Source organism: Corvus hawaiiensis, chromosome 6 (assembly GCF_020740725.1).
Source record: "Corvus hawaiiensis isolate bCorHaw1 chromosome 6, bCorHaw1.pri.cur, whole genome shotgun sequence".
NCBI classification, from domain to species: Eukaryota; Metazoa; Chordata; class Aves; order Passeriformes; family Corvidae; genus Corvus; species Corvus hawaiiensis.
In genome coordinates, this window is record NC_063218.1 from 28,387,764 (window position 1) to 28,408,786 (window position 21,023).

Consider the following 21,023-nt stretch of genomic DNA (forward strand, 5'->3'; position numbering starts at 1 on the left):
TTTTATCCAGGCAATCCTCGCATGCCAGTGATCCCAGGCATGGTGAAAGGGTCCTTCATGCTGCTTCACTGGTGACTTATTTGCTCAGGTTGGCAGATCAGGATTTTCCAAACACAGGAAGAGGCTAGGAGATACTGGGCAAGCATTTTCCTCTCTGATAAGTATATATTGATTTGGAAATAGGATTGAGGGGATATAGGGATATAATATATATATCCATATATAATAGGCTGGGGGCTTTATTTATTTATTTTAAAATTTTATTTTATTCTGCCCCATATAGGCTGCCACTAACTCTCATGAAGACCTGAATGCAGTGTCAGAGAAGGGCTGATGTGGACTAGCTCACAGCTGCAAGAGCCAAATGCAAATATTCAGACGCTCCTTCCCAGAGGCTGAAGGTACGACATTCTTTGTCATTCTTCCAACATCTCTAAAGAGTAGCATTAAATTATTTTATGTTTGCAAGCCTGCAGGGAATCCAACTTAAAACGACAAGAGTTTAAAGGCTCTGAGACCTTACCCTACCCTGCTCTGAGAACATCCCTGTGGTTGAATTGGTCCTGTGAAGGGTGAATAAAGATTTCAGTTGATGAAAACAATGCCAGAATTTCACCTGTTAACTGCAGACGAAGTGGAGCTTTGCACTCACACAGCTTGCAGGATCAAATCCCTTGTGTGACAGGAAGCAAAATATTTGCCATGTGTTTCATTTCAGTTTTAAGCACTTCAGGTTTGAATCCTCTTGGTTAAGTAATTGATGTTTGAATGCCCTGTCTCCTGCTTGGTATTTTAAAATAAACCTTGCTACAGAACAGATTATGAATCAAAACAGCTGCTGAAGCTGAAAGTGTACTTAAGCAGCAAGATGGCTCTTTGTGAATCATAGTAACTAGTCTTATACATATTGCTTCAGCACCCAGGGAGCTAAATTTCATGTGCTTTGGTTTAAAAAATTCATTATATAGATCTGGTGTTTACAGATTTTTTTTTTTTTTATGTCTCCCCCATTACTTCCTGCTGAAAAAACCCAATGAACTAAAAAATCCCTTGTTACTAATATCTGCTGTCAAACTTGTGTTTCTCATATGCCACAGCATATGAGATTATGAATAGATCTTTTGTCTTCTGCAAATACAACCAGAAGCTGTCAAAAATCTATTTTTACAAGGATTTCAGTAAGCTGTTTGCAAGACAGTCGAACTCTGTCATAGAAGCCCCTCTAAGTATGATTAAAACACCTAGGTTATCAGTTGTTCATTGGTTGCAAGGTGAACTTTTAGAGGGCTGAATAAATAGAAGAAAAGCAGGGCTCCAATTTTGATTTTCTGGTGGGGTTAGGTCAGGAGCTGTGTGTACGTCTCACTGTAAAGAAACCAGGCCATGAAAACATGCAGGGGGTAATGAACTGCTCTGCACTAAAAATTCTGATGAAAATGCTGTTGTAAGAAGGATTGCATACAATTTTCTAGAAGCATGCTAGTGCCCATGTGAAATCTGGGTACAAAAACTTCTCTACTAAAACAGAAAGGGAGGTGATTCTCCCCTTCTCTTCAGCCCTGGTGAGGCCACATCTGGAGTGCTGTGTCCAGTTCTGGCTGCCCAGATCAAGAAATACGTGGAGCTACTGGAGAGAGTCCAGCAGAGGCTACAAAACCTATTAGGGGACTAGAGCATCTTTGTTGTGAGGAAAGGCTGAGGGGGCTGGGCCTGTTCAGCCTGAGGCAGAAAATGCTGATAACAGATCTTATCAATGCATAGGAATATTTTAAAAGCAGGAGTCAAAAGAATGGGGGCAGACCCTTTTCAGTGGTGCCCAGCAACAGAACAAGGCACAATAGGCACCAACTGAAACACAGGAAGTTCTGTCTGAACATGAGGAAAAACTTCTTAACACAGAGGGTGACAGAGCACTGGAACAGATTGTCCAGAGAGGCAGTAGAGTCCTCTTCTCTGGAGATACTCAAAATCTGCCTGGATGTGGTTCTGTGCAACCTGTTCTGTGTCAATCTGCTCTAGCAGGAGGATTGGACTAGATGACCTCTGGAGCTCCCTTTCAGCCCCAACCACGCTATGATTCTGTGAAATCAGAAATTATAGAAGCCATTGCTCAAAACACACAAAATCACTCAGAATGTATAATACAAGGAGCATAATAATTGAAAATAAACACAGGGGGACTGAAAGCAAAGTAGTGTAGAGACCATCAGGATTCCAGGAGGAAAAATTACAGTACGGCGCTATTTTATTCATCAAAGAAACAGCCTAAATGTAATGTAATGTTGTCAAAAATTAAAGAACTGGGGCAAAAATTTAACAGCTGGATAAGCAAATGGAATTATGAACAAAGATGTTCTCACCTTTTTGTTATCTACAGCGAAAAGGGAAATAAAAAATTGTGCATGGTCTTTGTAATCAACCAGAAAAAGAACTCAGATTACATTTCTCATCCTAGCCAAAAGCAGCACACAGGATAGTCCCTAGCTGCTTGGAGTCATTAATAAATGTTATAATATTAATCAGTCTTTCTACTGCACAATGATGAGCTACAACAGCTCTTCTTTCCTAACCTCTAGTCTTACTGCTATAACTCCCTAAACCTTGTTCTCTGAGCTTCAGGAAACCCTCTAAACTACATGTTCTGAGAAACTCTAATAAGCTACATCCTCTAAACTGCTATATTTAGTGCAAAATACACCTTACTGCACACATTCATGGCCAAAGACAATGGAGTCAGAGCTCTCTGTACATGCACTGGGTTTATCTGCATTTCTGCTTGCAGTTCAACATAAAGGGAATAATGGTCAAAGTCATTTGAGAAAATATGTTCTTATTTTTTCTTGCCTATCACTTTTAGCAGAATTATTCTTTGATTATTAACTCCATTTAAATTAATAAGGGAGGGTACAAGTTACAGAGTTGAAAGCAGGACCAGTTTTAGTTCTTCGTTCCTACTGGCCATTCATCTGAGTGTCATGAGGGAATCCAGCCACTGAATGCCTGAATGTTTGGAGTCTCTGGAACTGATGGGAAGCCTGAGCACTGCCCTTTAACCTTCTGGCCTCTTGGCTTACTCTTAGATTCCCTCAGAAAAGCTGAACCTTGCTGTTCAACTTCCTATCCCAGCAGTAAATTCAAACTCCATTGTTACCTAAAGTCCTAGAATCTCTCTGAAAAGTGAGCTCTCTGGTTTACAATTTAACCCTTCAAGCGCCAAATCAATGATGCAATCAACTTTCATTGTAGCAAAAGTTTTGTCCTCCTTTTTTAAAATAGGATTGGTTTTTACTTAATACAAGGGAGGAGATATAAAGTTCTGGAAAAAGAACAAATATCCTAAATGTAATGCTTTTTTTTTTATCTGCCCCTATTTATGAAAATCTTGGAAATTCATCTGTCTTCAGGAAGACGGGGAAAGACTCTATGTCTTCCCTCAGCAGAATGCCTCATCAGCTCCAAGCTTCTCATTCCACCTGCCGCAATTTGCAAGCAAACTGCTATCAGGTAGTGACTCCACTGCTTAGAGCAACTAGAGCTTATAGTTGTAGGTCTTGTGCCTGCAGTCCCGAGAATAAAAGTAGAAAAGGGAAAGTAGGGAAATGCATCTTAGACTTGAAAACAAGGTGGGTTTTGCAATCTGATGTGATTATCTATATGTTTACATTCCAGAAATTATGCATTGATAGATTCACACATTATTTGCATTTTTGCAAGGAGAATATGGGATTAATACAGCACTCCATCAAAGTAGCAAATAATTACAACTAGACAAGCCAAACTGAGTATCGTGTTGCATACTAAAAAATCTGGAAGGGTTGTGAAACAACTAGGTCAACCTTGCTGTGAAGAGACTTTGCTGTGTTAGACTGAGTTAAGATGGAACAGAGAGGCAGTAATGTGCAGGAAGTGCAAAAGCAAGGTCTCAATGACAAATCCAGAAAACAACAGGACAAAAGAACAAGGGCAAGGTTTATTAAGACAATAGGGGTTTTTTTTACTCCTGAAGAAATGATACATATAGACACTCTAATTTCTTCCACATGATGGATGTAGAACCTCATCCTAGTTATCCTCCCTATCAAGGGCAAAACCTTTTGATTGAATATTGTAGACAGAACTTCAAGCCCCCCACCCTCCCCCCCGGACCTCATTGAGAGGCTGGAAGCTGGTTGGTATAGTACCTATGGAAAAACTCTTTTCCACAAGCTTCTGTCTGATACATTTTTATTTTGTCCTTATGTTTATGTTTTAGAGTTGATTAGAAGAGAAAAAGAAAAAGAAAAACATTCCACATTCTGGAATAAAACTCCACTTCTTCTGACCCTGATCTTCAGGCCTGACAAAGAAACCAGCTGTGCCCTCAATCATCCCCCAAGCTGAAAGCGCTTGCATCCAAGAGCTTCAGTGTAAAAAATCAGCTAACCAACAAACAGGCAAACAAAGAAAACATTTATTGGTGAACAGTGGACTATTTTTCAATTATTTTTAATCTCTGTAGCCCTGGCCAAAACCTGATTTGGAGACCAATCTAACAGTCATGAAAGGCTCACCAACAGTAGTGCAAGTTGTACCTGAAAGCCATTGAGGCTTTGATTCCAGGCTTTACATAGACAGACTTTGAGGCACATTTCCCTGTACTCCAGACATTTACCAACAAGCCTAGTAAGCTCAGTTTCTCTCTAATTTTAGTGAATTGTCACATTCACTAGTGCTGCTCCTTGCTTGTATTTTGATGTAAATTTTAATCTGGATTGCAAGATTTTAGGTCCATCTGCCCATACAAGGTTACAAAACCTTGTGACTTTAAACAGAGCTGCCTGAAAATAACAGAACTGGGGTAATGTTGCAAGGCTTTCCTCTCTCCTTCCTGCCCAATTCACTGAGAGAAACTGATGCCTATTTTAAAAAGCACATCACCAACATCCAGAACTCTGGAATCACAGGTCAAATCTCATCAGCATTTGCTCCACTCTTCATTCTTCCAAAGTACCTAATGTAAGTAAACATGGGGCATCAGGATGAAACCTTGAAAGAGGAGCACCTGCCAGCACTAAGTTAAAATATCTCCTAGGAGTTCAGCCATAGGCAAGTACTGTGCTGGTGGTCCTGGGCAAAATTTCCCTTCCAGATTTCAAAGTCTTAATAAAGGCCCCTTCTCCCTTGTAGGAGTCTGTATGAATGTAGCTCTTGGAAGCTGTAAATAAAAGTGATCAAATATTTGGCATCCAAACAGTTGTTTATGCAGAATTTTGTTTTCAAGTGTCAAGAGTACCCTTCCAACAAAAAAAAAAAAAAAAGCCAAACCACAAACGAAAAACCACCAAAACAAATAAACAAACAAAAAACCCATGAGAGTTTAACAAACTTGTGTTTCACAGACAGATAAAAAAAAAAATCACTTTTCTTTTCCAAGAAAAAAAGTTGAGGCCTGAAACCCTACTGTTTTTGATAAGCAGTACTTCACGCTGGTTTTAGGTTTACTTAGATTTTCTCTGATTGCTTTAATCATAGTAGGCAAGCCAGTTCATTAAAAGGGGCAAGATTATGAAACACATGTATTGTATATCTGATAAATATCTTAAGTATACACAAATTGAATATTTGGAAAAAATTCTTCACTGAAAGCATGGTCAAGCATTGTAATAGGCTATCCAGGGGAGTGGTGGAGTTACTATCCCTGGAAGTGTTCAAAAAACATGTAGATGTGTCACTAAAGGACTTGTTTTAGTGGTACACTTGGCAGTATTAATGGTTGGACTTGATGATCTTGGAGGATGTTTCCATCCTTAAAGATTCTATGACATAATCTTTCATAGTTATTTGAAATGGGGATGACAAGACACACCTTTCTAGCCAGTGTTGTAGTGGGACAATGAAATGTCACCTTTTCCCAAAGTTTACTAATAAGATAAAATTAGAGGTGAGAAAAATAAAAACCTTTGATGACATCAGATCCAAGTTATCAAATTTTTGACCTCTTATAGACAGTTCAGATACACTAAGATCTGAATAGCTTCCAGAGAAGTGATGCATCCTTGTTTTTACAAGGTTCCACAGCTGTATTTTTATTTCAAAGTACAAAGAAAAGCATAGAAAAAAACCCCTACCAAACCACTGGGATAGTCATTCTTCTAAAACTGGATTGAAATCACTAGAGCAATCAAAAAAATTGTAACTGAATTAGTGTTTAGCAATAATTTTGCTATATTGTTCCTTGAATTTAATTGCTATCCTCTACCTAGAGAGTTCTCTTTTCTTTTTTCCTACATTTTGTCCATACCCGATATTCCTTGCTTCTTCAGGTTTTTTACCCCCGCAGTGTGAGATCTAAAACCTCCTTCTAAACCACAAAAGAACAATGTGTACATCACTTCCACATAATATAATTGACAAAATTAAAATAAATATTTAGAATTTAATCATCAAATTGTACCTAAGATATATCTAGGAATATATAAGTGATGAAGGATTCTGGGAAAGGAAGGCATTGTAAGGGAGGGGGCATGGGAAGGTAATGCAAGGCAAGGCAATGCAAGGATATTGGTTCACAACTTTAAGGCCTTAGCGTCCACCTTTTCTTCTTAAAGATGTGTTATTATTTATTGCTGGTATTATATTAATATTATATTATCACCTTCTACTCCACCAGTTAGGGGTCAAAATGTGCAAATAATATGTAAGGCTCAGGGCAGCTGGTCAGCAAAAACCAATTTTTTTTTTGGAAGAGTTTGAAACCCTTACAGTAATAGGACTATTTTAAGTTCCCTCTGCACATTTTCTTTACATTTGAAACACCTTGCATGCAGCTATCCTATGACAGAGGTTATGGTCTGATTCTTACTAGTATATGATATTTCTATTACTCCAGAGATTTTATAGAAACCAGAGAAATCCATACAAGGCATAACGAACAACCATCTTTCTCACTCTTGTATCAGCACAATTTGTTTTTACCACTTTATGCTAAGAATTAAAACTGAAGTAAACTAATAAAACTCATTACAGACAGAATTTTGATAACGGCAGTCATTAGCATACTGAGTTTGTTCTGTGTATTAGTGCCACCAATGCCAGGCTGATGTGTAGCAAAGAGCACCTGTCAAAACAAAAGAGCTTCACGCCTCACAAGTTTAAGCCCCAGGTAAGAAACTCGGCCTCATGGATAGGCTGAAAAGAAGATGTTGCAACCTGAAACGAAACAGACTAGTAAGAGAGAAAATGAGATCCCTCTGGGTGCCAATAGTCCTCTGTTTGCCGTGATTAAATCCTCTTTGTTTTGTTACATACATCAGTGCAGAAACAAACAATGAGATCAAGATAAAGAGCTTGCAACACATCTTTCTTTTTCCCTCTCCGTCAAAATTGCCACCTTTTTCCTTGGACAAGCTTAAAAAAACTGCCTTGCTCAAATAAAATTGATGAGACCTCTGAGCAGGTGTACAAGACAGCTTTTGGCTTTAAAAAGGTGCGAAGCACTTATGTCAATGACCTGATCAAATGATAAGCATGCTGGCTTCCTTTGCTCTCTAATTAATTTTCTCTCTTGAAGAGAATACCTGGCATTGCATGATGCCTAAGCTAAGACTTTAAGTCTTAACACCAGCAGAAAGTCAATGAAATAATGCTTTCCTAGGAAAATAAACCACTGTAGAGTATATGCACCTCACCAGAATTACAAGAGTATTGTAATTCTCCAGCTTGGACCAAATGTTTATTTCAGCAATTGCCTTAAGTATTGTTAAAACAACATAGATTGTTCATTGTTAGTGCCACACAGAGTTTCTTTATCTAAACATAACAAAGATGCTGGCAGTATAGTGGCCACATAAAACTGGCAGAAACTGGAGTCAGATAGACATATGTTTTAATTATCTGTTTGAATCAGTAACTTCATTAAGAGACATTTATTACCATGTACTGTATTGTAAAGCAGTTACAAATAACTGTGCAACTCCTTCACAAACACTCATTTCTCCCTGTAGAAGTGGTATAGTCCAGTGAGGAAGTGACCAGATCAAGTGATGAGTCTACGCTGAAATAATAAGCAACCCTTTGCATTTTATTTTTATTGAAGTGGAAGGAGTTAGCAGCATTACTGTTCAATGGTAGTGTACTTCCTGTAATGCTGAAGTGCAGAGGTGAATGCTAAAAATGAATGCTTCTTTAGCAGAGGTTGATTGTGAAAGAATAGAGCTAACAAGCAATTTGTACTTAGGGAAATTATCTTTTTGTTTCATAAAGTTGAAGTAGTTTGCAAAGCTTCCTCCTCCTTAACCTGTTTATATTCTACAAATGATATGGATGTACTACTTCTATTAGTAAAAATATATACAGGACAGACATCACTGCCAAATTAGTGTAGAACTAATTGCAGTAACAATTTGTGTTATTGACGTTAAACTGATACTCAGCTTAGGTGTCCTCGATGAGGTGAGATAAGGGTTCACTCAGGTGCAGATACACAATACAGTTGAAAAAAAGAGAAGCTAGGCCAGTCTGATAATTACACTTTTTTTGTTGATGACTTCCTCTCAATGGAAGAATAGGATTCCACAAATGAAGTATGCCTTACTGTGTTTATTTACACACCCACACAGACACACACCCCCACAAGCACCTGGGTATAAACAGCTCTTGCTTTCGGACTGTGGAGCCTTGTCTTTCTTTGGTCTCAGCCTGTGGTTACTGTTTGCTGACTCTAAGGAGCTTAGGTCATTAAATATTATTTGTAGAAACATCACCAACAACAGAAGAGCATTTTGCAGAGTTAAAAGAAATGCACAAATGGAAGAATAAGAATGAAAAAGGGGGTTCAAAAATTAATTGATAATAAGTAAGAAGAAAATTGTCAGCAGACTAAGTTGAGCAAACTTTTGGTCTTTCATTACTTTAAATGTCTGTCTGAAATGGTATCGCTGTATTTCATGACACATAATTTTTTAATCAAGATTTTCTTGTGCCCTCAACACAGTATAACATTCAAACTTCTAAAACCCACCTATAGTTACAATTTTTAAACTAATATAACATAAAAGACAAGGTTGTGGTGATCCTCCAAGAGTTATTTTATATAATTTCTCTGATTCACTGGACCAGCTACTGCTGAAGTAAGAGTTTCACTGTGAGGAAAAGTAATGATTCATGCTGAATCCAGTGGGATGTGGCACTTTCTTTTCCTTGGTATGTTTTGCAGCCTACCAAGGGTCTAGAGATTCAATAGTTTGTGGTATCAAATATTTGGAATTTCAACTTCAGATTTCAGTTCTCATGGAACCCTGAACTGACCCAGCCTTAGACAGTTCAAGTTTTACCCCTGCAGTGACTTAGAAGACAAGCACTTACCACCAGGTCATCGTCTGGCTGTTATCACTGATGTGTTGAGATGTAGCAATAAGAGTACTGAAGCAAAAGAAATACAGTATAAATATGTATTTTCTTCATTATTGGAGGTTTTTTTTAACTTCCAGAGGGAAAGATTAGTTGTTATGGATTTTTAAACTAGAAGTACTAATCACGCATGGAGTTTTAATTCTGCTGTTGCCATAGTCACTCACACTCAGAATTCACACTCGATCTCCTTGTAAAGGCATAAAATAAGAAAACTTTATAGAGTCTCTCTCCTTACAGCACACACTTACCCCCTAGTGCTGTCCTGCCACAGACACTCCCAAGACATTAGGCAAAAAAGATAAAATACTTCAGTGTGCATACACTAGTTGTAACTTTTCCAGTTGGGGAAACTGGTTTTTATATGGTAGCCAACACCAAACCACTCCGATGAGAATCTGATGGATGGTTTTGTTCCCACAGGATGATCCAACGAACTGGTATATCCATTTCTTTTGCACGATCCTGAATGGTCAAGGAAACTTCACAGTTCATTTTACAATTCCTGTTTGTTTTACTGTATCTACTGTAGGGATAATCCACTGTAGAAGTGAGCACTTCTATTTCCCCATGTAGATGTCGGTATTAATATGTTCCTGAGAAGACAAAGCTTATGTAAAACATGGCATAAGAAAGAGAAATATTGAAACATGTTTTTAAAAATGATAAGAATGTCAATCACTTTAAAGTAGAACAGGACCTCAATATTTGCATTTGTAACAAGAAAAAGTTGTGGGTTTCTTGCTTTGGGTTTTTTTTGTTTTTCTTTCCTTTGAGAAGAAAGATGCAGAAAAGGGCACTGTATTAGCTAAATATTGTACCTTGGAACATCAGTCATTTTCTATTCAATAATACTGAAAGGGTCTAATTTATAAGTTTTTCCATTTCTCTGTTATGCTGGTTTGTAAGTTCTGACATTGCTACTGGTATGTTAATGAGAAGCTAGTGTTCCATTAAGAGTAAACCATATGCTCTACCGCATACTGTGAAAGAGAAAGCATATAATGTGACTGTTGCCTTAGTAACACATTAATTCATTTTGTCAGTGTTGGCACAGATCATTTCATTTATAAGAAAACAAGTATAATAGTTTACCACATCTATAATATTTACAGTGTTTCTGTTACAAAACAGTGACAAAATGAGTTTAAAAAATAGAGTTGGGATAGTTTTATTAAAATATGGAATTTGTGGTAAAATTGTTCCCATACAAATTAAAAATAAGATTGGTGTAAGTTTCTTTTCACATTATAGCACCAAACTGTTGGTTTTTGCATATTTGTATTCCACTAATAATATGCATAAAAATATAGTCCATGAAAAGCCACAAGTACATTAGCAGTTTTTAATGAATGCTAAACAAAATATTTCATACAACAGTTCTGTTAAGTTACAACCATTAAAACCTAATTGTATGTTAGTGTGTTACTCATAACAAAGCTAAACATTTATCTCTTTTATCTGATCTTCCAGATGTTTCTTAGAATTTTAACACCGCTAAAATGCTGTAATTAAAGTATCCTGTTCCCTTAAGTGATCATATCTTACATTTTATTCATTTAAGTACATATGAATATATATGTGTGTAGACATAAATGATACTTAATGTGAATTGAGGCACTGCAAATATTTGATAAGGAAAAGAAATGCAGAAGGAGAAAAGGTAATTCCTCTCGTTATAGTCTGCACCTTCAGAATGGTCTCACCCCTACTTCTTGTTCTTAGATCATTGCACACCTGTAAATGGATGTTTTTAACAACAGACCTTTTACATCTGGAATGCACACTGAGAACCCTGTACTAAAATAAACAGCATTATATTTTAGATATCACTATCAAGAAAAAATTATTTTTCTAGGGCAACTTCTGTCTGTTGCACATCCCAAAGAAGCAGTTAATAAGTCATCATCAATGTTTACAGTTCTATAGTTACTTGGACTAACACACATATCCTAGAAAGGTTCAGTACAGTTCAGTTTCTTGTCACAGTATAGATAGTGGGGCAATTTACTTTCTCAAAAATAAAAAAGAAATAATTCTAAACCTGTTTGGACCATACCTAGCAAATCTGTAATGCTGTGGGATCTTTTTTTAAGAGGATTTAGTTAAATACAATTATGAAACTTTCTAATGTATCTCACAAATTATTTGCATCAAATCTTATTAAGTCTTCTGAACAACTTTTCCAAAGTTAAAAGGAAAAACTTATGGTAATATAATGTATAATAATTTGCCTCTGGAATACAATCATGGAACAGAATCAGAGTCACAGAAAACAATGTTGAAATACTATATCTAATTTTTGTAACTACTTAATATTTTATTTTATTTGTTGAAGAATAAAAATAAATCTGTAAAGCCTGAAATAAGACTTCTTTTAACTGAAGGCACTTTAGCCATTAAAATGTATTTGTCACCTGTACAGCCAAATTCCATTTCTAGACTAAGATCTTAATATTTTTTAGATTAATATTGTGCAATTCAAAGATTAATGAATGTGATTGCTCATATTGGATGGCTCTCAAATAATGTAGGTACTATATTCAATAATCTCCAGATATAGCAAATAAACCAGCTATAATTATAAAGAGCTAATAGAGTAGCTAAAATCTCTTGCTAGATGCAATACTACAAACCCAGTTCCGTATTATTGGTAGCTTTTTATAGATGTCTGCTAACATCCAGCACATGGTTAACTTGGCTGAGGAAATTAAATTTTACATTTTCTTAGCTTCTAAAATGATATTCCATGCTGGAAGCTGGATGTTGTACTGATACAAGATCATGTGGTAACACTGAACACCTCATATTTCTAAAGACCGTATCTAATAAGGAAAAACAAGAAGGAGAAAAGCTTGTGAGCATGAGGATTGCAGAACTTTTATGGGAGTTATATAGCACATCTGATCCAAATTTGTGTAGCCTACTTAAATTTTCTTTCACCTCATGATCAGACATCACACCACCTCTGACAGGAGAATCAAATCAATAATCTCTTCATGTATATACAGAAAGTATGAGATAAGGGAAGTGTGGTGACTTACTGAATAAATAAGAAATTCTTTACCTACTGTAGAGTGCAATATCAATTACTTTCTAATGTTCTCAGGACCCTGAGCTTTTGGAATACTTTGGTTCTGACTGATTTCTGACTACTTAAGATAATAAAAAGAACTTAATATACTTAATTCAATGTTGAATTTATAATGTTTTTCTTTTGACCTAAGTATTCAAGACATTTTTCATTATCAAACAGAATAGTGTATCCTCTCTTTAGATGACTGTGCATGTTTCACAACTGTTATGGAGAAATAAGATTCTTAAGTATGATTAGAAACATATGTACTAAATACGTATTGTACTAAACAACTATCATAAGCTTTCTCTGTAGAAGTCATTACGTTAATGTATATGAAAGCTTAAATCAATGGATGAAAGTTTTCTAGCTACACCCTATCACCACTAATACAAGGTTTCAATATTGACTACTGTTACATACAAGTCATAGTTATGGGACTTTCTGTGACAGTTATTATTGTCATTCTCTTTGTACAAGCCAAACCTACTAACTTGAAACATTTATACAAATGATTCTGAAGATAAAGGCTATTTTTCAAAAGTGGCTACTGAAGTTTAGAACATAAGTGTGTATTAGCACATCATTGAGGAAACCTGTTCTCAAGAAATGTGCTTTTCTGAGCATACACTTTTAACAAGCAAAGAAATCTCAGTGTGTCCATATCAAATCAAATTGTCGACTCTTATCTGAACCCAGACCTGGGGTAAATTTTGCCCTGATTTCTTCAACAGCATAGACATGAAAGATCTCTTGCTGGACGTCCTACATTCCTTACCAGTCCTTTAAGGGCGAGTTAAGGACAATTTTACTGTCCTACTTCTCTGAAGGAAATATGTGGCAGGGTAAGTAGATGGAGCAATGCCTTCTGCTGAGCTGCTGATGCTAAGTCAGCATTTAAATCTACTTAAAAATATTGGATACTTTTGAAAATCTCTGTCAGAATTTTAATTTTACATTTCTCATTTAATCAGTAGCAAGCAGAATTTTGACCTTTGTAATTCAGAGCAAATTCAGATTCATGCCAAAAGGTTTATATACAAGTGCATGTTTAAGTGGTTGCACCAAGGTGTTCTCTACAAAATGACAGTCTGCCCCTTAGACACTGTCACTGCTAACCAACATATCTACTTTAGATTGCATGTTCCCTGCTAATCTTTTTTCAAGCATTCTGGATCTGACACTGTGTATAATGCTATACACTTACTCTGCGTGTGTATAAAAGACCTGGGCTACTGTTTCAGCGTTCCTGATGGGGCACGAAGAACAAAGAACAGCAGGAAAAACAAAGAAAAGCCAACTTTTGTGCTGGATTCTCAAGGGAAACATGCAAAAACTAGTTCTTCTCTAGTAACTCACCTGAGTACTGACATATACCGTTTGACAGCTGAGATTCAAACCAATTTAAAGTTCTTTAAAACTAAGGTACCAATTATTATACTACCCAATAATTATTGTCTTAATTGTTGGACATGTGTCAAGCAACATTCACAGTAGCAAAACTTAGGTGGTTTCCTGTAGTGTTGGCCTCACTTTAATATGCCATTTCACTTATGAAGCACACTGTGAGCAAAGAGTGGTGTTCTGCTGTCTTGACACTGTCCCTGTGTGTTTGGAGGGACAGGACAACCAGCTATAGCAGCTACTGTAAGAGACTCTGTTCCTTAAAGGCAGCTCATTTATTTTCAATCTGCCTCTACCACTGCTTTTGTCCAGAGCTCATCAACTAGATGAACACAGCTTATGAAAAACAATTAGTAAAGAAATGGGAAGCTGTCAGAAAGGATAAAGAATCTTAAGTGCAATATATAATGTTAGGATGTTTAAAAGCTATTGTCCTCTGGTCAGTGGCAAAATGTTTACTTTGTGACAATCTTGCAATATGTCCACGATAGCATGTAAACACAGTAGAGCTAGTTGTATCTGGCACACAAGCATTCTAACTTGCTTCTGACAGCCAGATCACCAGAAGCTTATTTAGATTTAGGGGGTGGTGGTGATGAGTCTTTGCCAGTTGTAGAAATAGTAGCCTAACAACTTGTAATACATATAATTACTCTCCATATCCCCTGGTCAGCATATCTTCTGATATGTAAATTAGATGGAGCAAGCAGATGTATAACCTAGGATGCATTCCAGATTCATCTTGATAAAAGTATGGTATTCATACTGGGCAGGGTTCCTTTGTCTATAACAATGACACACCAAAAACACATGCAATGTAAAAATAAAGCTATTGATCATTTCCAGGGGGTACAGTCTACATGGAATATTTTCATTCCACCTGCCATATCTAATAAGAAGTATTATTTGTCAGCATCACACTAAGGAAGAAATGTGACAAAAACACAGGAAGGGATGACAGAACCTGCAAACATCTTATAAGGAAATTTCTACAACTTGTGAATTTACCTAAACATGAGAAACTAGGGAAAGATGAAGATGAAAGTGGTAAAACTCACGGCTACAGGAGCTACTTTTATGTGCATTTGAAGGATTTAGAGAGCTACCTACCTACCTACCTACCTACCTGCCTATTACAATTGCCTCCTGCACAAACACTGAATCATAGAATCTTAGAATGGCCTGGGTTGGAAGGGACCTTAAAGATCATCTAGTTCCACCTATCCTAATGTCCCAAGCCCTGACACTAGATAACACAGAGAGTCCTAAAGGAAATTATTTTTATTTCTTAGTGAAAGGAACAGTCATGGGGCACTTAAACCACCTATTTTATTTTCTTTTATTCAATCAATACTAAGGCTTATTTTTATCTGGTAATTTAGCTAACTTCTAAAATAGTAAAAGTTAACACACAAGATCGATGTTTCCATTTGTACTTACAATAGTATAGGCATAGTTTTAGGGGTTTGGGTCTTTTTTTTGTATATAGTTTTTTGCTGTTGTTGTTTTGTATTGGGTTTTTTGTCTGTCATGACAGTGCTTATGCTTGTCAAGCAAACTAGTTTTCTGGACATATTTAGATTTAGGAACACTGAGTATAGTAAATCTTATATTTTAGGAAACATCATGGTTTGGCATCTTGTCACACACAGGAAAAATCAAACCTTTTTCTTAAGATTAACTTGTTGACACAGCTAAGATATCTTTATAAGACATGCTTTTCACTGTTTAATGATGCATTTGAAATAATGTAGCAAATCAAATCTGTACTCAATGTGACTGCTGAGTGCTGTTATTCTCTAGGTATATTATCAGAGCATTGTAAAAGAAGAGCATTTCTTTGCTAACTTATGGAACAACAATGGGTTTTTTGTTCTTGGCCAGATTCCCCAAAGAGAATTGAATTGCAAGGTATGACTTTTTCTTTGTTTTTATATTTATTCCGTCATATGAGAGTGCATTATTTTAATGGGGTTAAGGCTATCGTAAATTTGAAATTATTTTTCAATACAGATATTTTGGATCAAACCAACTGTTACAAAAGCATTCCACAAACTCATTGCTGGAATGTTTCTGGATGCCCTCAGGCTATCTTGTTTTAGTCTCAGCAAATTCAATGCATTTTATATTGTTTTAAATTACATGTCTAGTGCTTGAAGGGAAAAATATTAAATGAGGATAGAGTAACCTGATTTTTTTTTTCTTTGTTTCTATTAAGACATGCAGTGTTTGGTTAGAATGTTTCTAAGGAAAGGATAAAACATGTATGTATTTATTAACCTGGTCCATTCCATGGAATGTCCTAGTGAGCTGTGGGAACTGACACAGTACATTTTTTCTTACCAGGCCATCAGGTGGGTAATGGCATATTTTCCTACCTTTACCTTTCCAACTTCTAAAATTCTTAGTTTTCTTTCTACTGACAGTTCTGAGCCATTGCCTTCATTCTGTGCATCTTCAGACTAACCTGGAAAGCTTTTCTTGACCTTCTCTTAGAGAGATTTCCAGAATTGCCTTGAATGAGATGTCAAATAGAGGAACCCTTCTGAGGAAAATTTTCAATTGAGCAAGCAAATTAAATAGTATGCAGTGCATATTTATAAGCTGGAGATTTTTCTATTGATCCTATAAGTTTTACAAATGAAAATTTCAAATATTTATTTATATTAAGTTGATAAAATCCAAGAGATGAAGTACGGACACACTGTAAGAGCAAACTATAAGTGCTCTCTATGCACAGGTGATGAAATGGTATCAAATTCAGTAATTTTGTTGCAACCTAGAGAACAATGATCTGTAACACATAGGGAAATTTGTTAGGTAAAGAAAGAACTAATAAGCTCTAATATGTGTAAATAATTTTGTAGTTTACCTGAAATTTTAAGGAAAGCTGCTTCAGTTCAATTTACTAGTCTGACTTTTATATAAACCTTTCTATAGTTCAAAAAATGTTTTAATATTCATTTTATGGACAATTTTTCTGATTTCTAAATTCTCAGCATTGCTTTCTCTTTGACCTGTTGGTCGCATCTCTATTTTTCAAATTGCTATTTAAGTAAATTAAGGTTTTCTATCATAACTTTCTTGTGAACAGCATTTTAAATCCATAGGAACTGAGAATTGCATCAGGTCAGTCTTGCCATTTCTTCCCTTAAAACCTCAGGCTTGACATACCAAACAGAAATTAAAGAAAGCCTTTTACACACAGAAGTTTTATCTCTAAAATTTCTATTTGCTTATTTCCTGTTATGATTTCAACATTAGTTGGCTGAACTACCGTACTGGTGATTGAAAAAGGTAATATCTAAGGACAAACTGCTTGCATTTTTTGAGATAGTCACCAGAGGGCATTTATGGACTAAGTCAAGATAAATTTCTGCATTCACCGTGGGAATGCTGAGAAGTGTTCTGAATGACACCATATTGCTATTAAAACTAAATCACTACTTTTATAAACGGAAAGCTTTGATTTAAAATGACATCTTCATTACAAAGAGGAAAGAAAGAGAGATGACCAATATAATTTTTGACTTCTCAAAAATTATTTGACTGCATTATATATGTCAGATATCCTGAATTTTCACACCACCATGAAAAAAATGTAACAGGCAAAAAAGGGAAAAAAAGGTAGTAAACATTGTTTTCTTTCTTCCATAATTTTAAAAATATGCAGTTGGAGGAAGAAGATGGTTCTTTTTAAGACTACTGCAATGGAATAAAAGTAGAGCAATGTTTTTTTTAAAAGATGTTTTCATCTTTTATATGGGAAGACATGTTAATTATTATTAAATAGCTGCCTTTCAGTGAATATAATAATAAATAGTCTAATAAAATTATGACAGCTTTGAGGAAATAGCTAGGGATCAGATATTAAAAGCTGTTGTGATATTCAAAATGTAGGGGCAGGCTCAGAATATAAATTTACTTAAATCATTATAAATTCATTATTAACCAATTTTGATTATCAGCTTCTGTGAATATGTAAAACTCTGTATTTCATGTATGTCTATATTTCATGATGAAATAATATCTTTAGAAGTACCTTCTCTATCAAGAAGAATGTCTTTTTGGCCCTGTTCTCCCAAAACAGAGATCTCGTTAGTATGAACTGTATAAAATAGAACTGAAATCCTTAAGAGACATGCATTATACAGGAAACCTTGTAAAGTAAAGCTCAGCTTTGATAGTGTAGCTAAATACTGTGGAAACTTGAGTTTTATTTTTCAATAGAGAAGTAAATGGAAAGAAAATGCAGGGTGAAAAACATTTGCATGATTAAGAGAAAAGTCCTAAAGATCGGTTAAAGAAAAAAATGTTCTCTTTGTGTGGATATGTGCACTCTCCTGAGTACAAAGTTAGTAGGATTCAGTGAACATTATTTTAGAAAACACCTGCTTTAAATTTCATATTGTTGTTCTAGCTTTGACATCCAACTTTTATTGGAAAGAGATCACAGGCATTGGTAAAAACAAATTTAAGTCTGCAACCTTGTTGAGAGAATTGCCCTATATTTAGTAACAAACAAATCATGCTTTTTTTGGTAACATGGGTATTGCATGCTCTTTCTTTTCCACACTTTTTTTTTCCCCTTTGAGAAAGGTTATACATTGTTTTCACGTTGCTTCTTTCAAAGCAGCATTTTCATATGTATTTGATAGCCAGCACTTTCAGATTGTAACTCAGAGCAAGTTCAAAATATTTCCATGCCCTCGATTTGTATGGTATAAACACACTAGAGTAAGTCCATGCCATTGCACCATGTTTTCAGTCACCTTTCATCCCTTGTGAGTGAATACAGATATTCCTTCCAAAGGTTCTACAGTGACAAAAAATTTTAACTTAAGTAGTGTAAATCAGATATTTCCAAGTTAAAAAAACCCCACAATAAATATATTGACTGTGTAATAGAAATGCAAAATAACCAAAATCATATACTTGAAATATTCTAGTTGCAGTTGGAACCTTCATTTGTACGTCTCAGAGAAGTTTAGAGTTAACTCACTTATTGGCTCAAAGTTCAGTAGAATCCTCCTGTTGGAGCATTGCATGAAATATCTCCAGATAAGGGGTTACTGGTGGCAATGCCTTGCTCTTCTATTTCACCCTGAAAGTTCAGGTGTTTTCAATTATTTTTTCAGTAGCAAAAGGGTAGGTGAGTGGCTACCTTGGGGATTTACTCCAAGTTAGCTACAGACCAGATCATCAACAGTGTTGCATTTAAACTAGAATAATGAATTACATGGTAAAATGATACCTGCTGTATTGCATAAAGCAACCCAATTCACTGACTGTCACAATGACATTACTGGAGCAGAAAAGAGACAAAATTTCTTAAGAGTCTTCTTGATGACCATGCATTTCATTGGTAAAGCTTTCACTTGAACTATATTTAATTTACTCTTACTAAAAGTGTCCTTCCAGATGCTGGATCTTTAATAATGCAACTATATCCAACGGATATATAAATTAAAACTAAAAAGACATGTTAAAGCTGATCTCTTCTTTCTTTGGCTACATAATCTTTCAGAGCTGTGAATTATATAGTAGTCTCTTACCTAGTTCTCTGCAAGCAGTGTGACACCTCATGGAAATCTGCATTATACATTCTAACTGCTTTGGAGTAACTAGTTTAGGAATATTATACATTTATATACATCTATATTCATATGTATATGTATGTGCATATATATATGCCCATGCATGGAAGCATTGCCTCTGTATAAATATATGCAGACAATTGTCAATTTGCATTTTTTCCTTCTTCATTGTATATATCCAAGAGGCCAAAGATTTGCTGACTTAAGAAATAACCAGGAAAATATTTTTTAAGAATTTTTATAACATTTATGATTCTTTATAAATGACCTAAATTTTATAAAGTTATCATAGCCCTAGAATACTTGTGCCACACGGAGCTAATCATGCTCCTAAAGGACCTTGAACACATGCAGTCTTCAGGTATATTACTTCATGAACAAAATTCAGGTATCATCAATGTCAGAGGAGAAACTTGGTGAATAATTTGTTTCTCTGTGATATAAAAAGCTTTTAACCAGGCTACTGTGTTCAGAAAGAAAAGACATCATCTAGAGTTTGCCATGGAAAAGAAATGTGACTACAATCAGGAAGAAGAGACTGAGAAGATAGAATTTAACTCTCTGGAATAATGTGAGAGATCTAATGAGAATTACACGGAAGACAATGGAAAAAGAGAAGGTAGAGGAAAGAAAACAAAGAACCAATGACTTCTAGGACTTGAGTAAACAAGGTTAGTGAGACACAAGGACAGTGCAGAATTTCTTCAAGCCACTGCATTTCAACAAACTAATCATCACACTCATTTTCATGTGGAAATGTAGCAGATTATATAAACAATCTGAGGATATCTTAAATAGTGATTAATTTAACTGGACAGACATAAGAGGAACATGAATAAAAGTGGTGTATGATTACTAAAAGAGAGATAAGAATTACTTGGTCTGAAAACAAATGGTTAAGCTAAGAGATTTCCAGTTTTTCCTGGGACTTGAGCAGGATCTGGTGCTACTTAACATTTTCATTAATAACACTGACCAAAAAAAAAAAAAATTGTTTTGAAATTTTCTGATGACAAAAGAGGGAGGTATTCATAATCCAAATGTTCCATGGGACAGCATCAAGATACTAAGGAGTGAAATTAGAGACATGTAATGAAACATATATGATAAATCATTATCTGGAAAACATAGAGGAAGAGAAACACTTCTTATATTTAATTGACTCATGTTCATTGCCAAAAGATAGATGAAAAAGCAAAGACAATCCTCTCCTTTACCAACTTTGGATTAATCAAGTATTTCCAGAAAAGCCATGTACCTGCGAATGCCCTTGCACAAGAAACTGACAGGATCATTTTACTACTGTGTGTAGCTGTGGTCATCCATAGTCACTGGAGATAAGATCATTCTGAAGCTGCTGAAGAGAACTACTGGAATGATTGGAGGTGGATCTTATCTGAAGGGATTAATAGAGATTGCCTTGATTAGTATAGAGAGATGAAGTACAGAGAGATGGCCCAAAGAGTTCAGGAACATGTGTGAATATCAAGAACACCCTGCTGGCAGTGCAGGCAAGCTGCTTAGCCAGCTTTGAGGGCTTGAGAAACTTGCACATATAT

General features: G+C 35.7%; 1 long non-coding RNA gene across 1 annotated transcript in view; it reads left to right on the plus strand.

Moving 5' to 3' along the window:
- LOC125328163 overlaps positions 1-21,023 on the plus strand; it is a 28,687-nt gene continuing 7,664 nt past the window's right edge. Inside the window, exons 1-4 of the long non-coding RNA XR_007204569.1 lie at positions 1-88; positions 284-401; positions 15,671-15,778; positions 16,086-16,221. This is a non-coding gene — a long non-coding RNA (uncharacterized LOC125328163). The remainder of the gene's footprint in view (positions 89-283; positions 402-15,670; positions 15,779-16,085; positions 16,222-21,023) is intronic.